Source organism: Nanorana parkeri, unplaced genomic scaffold (assembly GCF_000935625.1).
Source record: "Nanorana parkeri isolate BGI_ZX_2015 unplaced genomic scaffold, ASM93562v1 scaffold56, whole genome shotgun sequence".
Classification (NCBI taxonomy): Eukaryota; Metazoa; Chordata; class Amphibia; order Anura; family Dicroglossidae; genus Nanorana; species Nanorana parkeri.
This window is the reverse complement of record NW_017306324.1, coordinates 2,614,598-2,620,382: the sequence shown is the minus strand read 5'-3', so window position 1 is coordinate 2,620,382 and position 5,785 is coordinate 2,614,598.

Here is a 5,785-nt window from a genome sequence, read left to right as displayed (position 1 = left end):
TAAAGATTTTAAAAAGGCACAGCTGGGGGGCAGAGCTGGGAACTCAGGTGCAGAGATCTTGCAAGTGATGTGATGTAATAAGAAACCGGTGGACAAATTCAAGTCGCCCGCACACCCTCCTGCCTCCTCTGCACTTGGACTCCTTACTACCTGTTGCTTATCTTATAAAGTATTGTTACAAAATGTTTATAATAAATGATCTAATGCAATAAAAAAATATGAAAAATCACCATTCTACCTCTGACCTGTATACGTGACGTATATATAAACATGCATGTGGTTTGAATTGGGTGGAAGGTCCGCCATTTCAAAAAACAAAAGCGCATATTTATTTGTAACCAAACTTCGATGTCTACAATATTCTGCTTTTTATATCGGAAAACAAAGGCTCTTGATCGTTCATTGTGAATGTACAATAGTGTTAAAATGTAACTCTTCCGTGAGATTTGTTTTCTGTGTTTTATAAATAAAAGATTTTACATTTTCATGACGTTTGTAGGTGTTCATTCAGTGTTGTTGGACGGATCACTCTTGATTTAAAGCAGGGGTGGGTAACCTCAGGCCCTCCAGCTGTTGTGAAACTACAAATCCCATGAGGCATTGCAAGATTCTCACAGCCACAGGCATGACTCCCAGAGACAAATGCGTCATGGGATTTGTAGTTTCACCACAGCTGGAGGGTTCGAGGTTCCCCACCCCTGTTTTAAAGGAGCAGTCACACGGGGGGCCTACCGACATAAAAAAAACAAAAACTGTCAAGTTTTCTGCAGATAAGAATGGTGTTGTGTTGAGTGGGTGAACAAAGGGTGGACTTTGCATGCTTGTTCTGGGTCAATAATGAAGCCAGAGATGCACCAAATGGTTCTATATTTCAGGATGATTTGCAATCCTCTAGGAAGTGACATCAATGCGACATCTTTAAATACAGCTCCAACCTCACGGCAAGGGACGTTTGTAATATTTATTTAGTGTTAGGAAGAAAGAAATAATACCCGTATGCTTTCTTTCTGGGGCGGCACTTTGGACACTTGATCCTCCATTCATGTTCAACCTCTGGGTCGCACAACATCATTGTGTGGTATGCTGCTGTGCAGTCAACACAGTGTCCTAGCACGCAAAGTTGCCATGCGGCCAAACCTCATTGGTTGCTAGGAAGCTGGTGACTGTGCCACACAGTGTCATTGGTTGTTAGGAAGCTGGTGACCATGCCGCACATTGTCATTGGTTGCTAGGAAGCTGGTGACTGTGCCACACATTGTCATTGGTTGCTAGGAAACTGGAGACTGTGCCACACATTGTCATTGGTTGCTAGGAAGCTGGTGACTGTGCCACACAGTGTCATTGGTTGTTAGGAAGCTGGTGACCATGCCGCACATTGTCATTGGTTGCTAGGAAGCTGGTGACTGTGCCACACATTGTCATTGGTTGCTAGGAAACTGGAGACTGTGCCACACATTGTCATTGGTTGCTAGGAAGCTGGTGACTGTGCCACACAGTGTCATTGGTTGCTAGGAAGATGGTGACTGTGCTTCACAGTGTCATTGGTTGCTAGGAAGATGGTGACTGTGCCTCACAGTGTCATTGGCTGCTAGGAAGCTGGTGACTGTGCCACACAGTGTCATTGGTTGCTAGGAAGCTGGTGACTGTGCCACACAATGTCATTGGTTGTTAGGAAGCTGATGACCATGCCACACATTGTCATTGGTTGCTAGGAAGCTGGTGACTGTGCCTCACAGTGTCATTGGTTGCTAGGAAGCTGGTGACTGTGCCACACAATGTCATTGGTTGTTAGGAAGCTGATGACCATGCCACACATTGTCATTGGTTGCTAGGAAGCTGGTGACTGTGCCACACAGTGTCATTGGTTGCTAGGAAGCTGGTGACTGTGCTACACAGTGTCATTGGTTGCTAGGACAGTGGCGGCTCCAGCCTCCAGCAACATAGGTGGAATGTGGGGAACGAACTCCTCTAGCGTGCTGCATTATATAAGACTTATTTAATCTTAGTAATTTGAAATGAAAATGTCAATCCTGACACAAATTACTCCAAGGAGAAATCGGTCTTATTTACCTTTAGTTTCCATCTCCAAAACGGCAGTCATTTTTAAAATTAATTTGTCACATTGCAACATAATGTAAAAGTGACACTAATAAGAACAACCCAGATTGGTCAGACGTGCTGGTAATATCCAAGAAGTTGCTGCGCTGAATAAAAATCAGATAAGGGCATTGTCAGGGCTGTGCTGTGATGTCTAGAGCAGGTAATAAATACCTTGAAGTGTTAAACATGCCCATTAACTAACATGTATGTTGTTGACATGATAATATACAGTATATCTGATTAAAGGTCCACTTTTATATCCTTATTTACATCTAGTGCCTTGGTTCTCAACTGGTGGGTCGTGCCCCAAAAGTCGGTCGCGACCCCATGTTCAGTGGGTCACCGCATGCCTTCCACTTTTCTAGTTTTGAGGCTCCTTAGCCTCCCCATAGTGCAGCATCGTCCATTCTTGCACCGAGCAGCCATTCAAAATATGCTGCCCGGCGCTGAGTGTTGACTTGGGGTGGGCTGGGGGTATGGCTGCGAGGGAGTTCCGCTCATACATGCATTGCTTACAGCTCCCTCACATGTCCTGTAGAGGTGCCTGGACTGGAGCGACATCACATTCTGGCTCCCGGAACCTCTACAGGGCCGCATAGGAGCTGTACAAGCAATGCACATATGGATGGAGCTCCATCACAGCACAGCAGCCCACACTGCCGTGCGTTCCATTGCAGTGCGATTTGGGTCGCGACTTAATGATCGAGGACAAATGTGGGTCCTGAGGTTACACAGGTTGAGAACCACTGATCTAGTGGGTACCCCAACTCAGATACCCTAACCGTCCCCTCCGCTCTTCAAAAGACCTCATGTTTTCCAGCTCCATCATCAACTCCTCCCATGCTCGCCTCCAGGACTTCACTAGAGTCTCTCCCATCCTATGGAACTCTGTACCCCCAACCTATCCGTCTGTCTTCAACACTGACTGCCTTTAGGCGATCCCTTAAGACTCAACTCTTCAGGGAAGCCTATCCCACCTCAACCTAACCACTGAACTATCACTTTCTCAAATTCATCCCCACACAGCTACCTCCTCATGTATTACTTCCCCCTCACTTTTAGATTGTAAGCCCTCACGGGCAGGGCCCTCCTTACCATCTTGTCTTGAATTGCATTGTGATTGTAATGTCTTCCTTATATTGTAAAGCGCTGTGCAAACTGTTGGCGCTATATAAATCCTGTATAATAATAATATGTGGTTGAAGATGTCTTAGAAATAGTAAGCCACAATGCAGACATCAGCCCTAGTGTCAGCACGCCTTCAGGAGACTCGTACTATTGTATAGGTGTCACTGCTGATTTATTAGGTCATTAATACTAATTTGTCTAACCATCAAAAAGGTGTCAGCTCCTCGGTTATTATAGTGTCACCAAAGGTTGTGTGAGTTCATGTCATCAGTGCCCTCTAGTGGGCCAGTTGTAGCATGACAAGCCACACTCCGCATTGGTAGAATTCCAGGCCCTGCATTCCCTCTAGTTGCCCTCAGGTGTGTGAATTTAAATGTTGCCTTTGCGAGACGAGATCACCTTCTGTGCATTCAGAGAACAGCTAGGAAATCGACAATGGGAGCTGAATAATAGATAATCATATTATAATTATTCTGTCAGGAAGGGCTAAAAATACCGCTTTGTGATAGATGACAGTTCTGAAGATCTTCCAGTGGGTCTCGGGGTCAGATCAGTCAATCAGTCACACCTTTACTTCTGGAATTTCTGGACCGTGTTCTGGTTTTGGGAAAACCTCGCAGCCTTTCTAGGTCGCTTTGTTGGTCTACATTTTTATTCTTCCATAAAGAAAGGTTTTGAGCATTTTATGAAGTTCCAGGAATGTTTTTGAGTCGGATCTTTTGGAAGCAGGGTTCTTATTTGCCGGTAAGTATTACCTGTTCTTCAGTTCATCAGCTGTACTGCAAAAGTCACCTCATTATATATTCAACGTGGGAACTTTAGATCTGTAACCATATGTAACATCAGGTTATGGAGCAGTCACTGTGATTGGGGGGGTGCTAGCTTACTGTTAGCTACTATAGATCAGGGCTGGAAAAATCCCAGGAGTCAGGTAGCCAATGCTCCTTAAAATTTACAGCTGGCACCTGACATTTGAGGGTTTTCTCTGGTCGCTGTCAATGGAGCTGACTCCTAAAAAAATCCAGGAACCAGCAGGATTGTTTAGGAGTCCGCTCCATTGATAGAAACCAGAGAAAACCCTCAAATGTCAGGTGCCAGCTGGCTCCTGAATTCCATATGAATTTGTCCACCCCTGATGTAAGCAGTGATAACGTTTGTGGTTTGTATTGATCTGCCATGTATTATACTGTGTCCATGCTAGACTATAACATTTCCTATTGGCTGATAGGGTGATTATGAAATTAAAGTGGGATCTGGCTCATGGGAATCTCCCAGGATACCATAGGCCTGTTCATTCATTGATTCCTTATAACAGCCGGGCTCCCAGAAGTGGGATTCCGGCAAGCACAGAGGTTTATAGAGCTTTTTTCCCCCAAATAGTGATGGGGCAGGTGGCTGTGGAAGAGGAGGCACACTGTAGGATGGAGAAAAACCCAGAACGGCAGGTAAACTGAGAATATGATGAAAGTTGATATTATTTTGTGCACTTTAGATGGCTGCTGCTTCAGAGAGAGTCATATTGGATCATCAAACTTCATACTGGGGTACCAAAATGGTCTTAACCATGGCTGGGAGTTTCTTAATCAGCGTTGATATTTGGATTTGCATATTTAATGGGTCTCTTATTCTGCTTTTGTATTTATATTCTTCATAATTTTGATTGTTCTTAGTAGACATGTGGCACCCATATAACATAAATGTGTGTGTGTATATATATATAGAGAGAGAGAGAATCTATTAGAATATATTGTGTATTTTTTTAGTTTGGCCAGGCATGATCAATATTGATATTTGCTTCTGGTTCCCAATCCCACCTCTTCCAGATGCTCTTCCACTAGATTGGAGGGGTATTTATGGGAGTAGATGGACCTTTGGCTACAACTAAGGCCAGTATTGGCCAGAATGCATTAGCAGGGCACACCTCTTTACCCAATATGTGCACATAAAGTTTTCTTTTTTTAACCAGTGGATGGAGCGCTGGCTTGCCTGGACTGTTCACTTTAGATGATTGCATAAGGATTGCTTTCACTTGGTGGTGTTTAGGAACATAGGGCATCCTAGACACCTTCACCTAACCTGTCCAAAAGTACATAGCAATCATCCATTTTGGATAATTTTAAGCCAGTTGTCTGCAAAACAGGAATAGAGGGGGTATCTTCCAATGGGGACACCTGTTCCAGTGGCAGCCGTCCAAGTGGGTATCTCCCTTTATTTCAGATAGATCTCCTACACTTCCTGTTGCTTCTCCGCGATAGGAGGCAAAGGGACACAGGCAGAAAAAAACCTGATGGGGTTTCTAAGCATTTCCTACTTTATAAAAATAAATAATATCAGCTTTAGATACATATTAAATGATTGTTTACCATCCCCATATCACTTGGTCAAGAATCCCTAAGATTGGCCACTAGACATGTGCGATTCGTTTCGTTCCTAGTATATAAAACTAGTTTATGCTTCCCGGGGCTAATTGATGTAAATTTGATTACAATGCTAAATTTCCTGTCTAAGCTGTGTGCTGCTAGAAGCAAGCTCAGCATATTGTATTTCAAACTGTTCT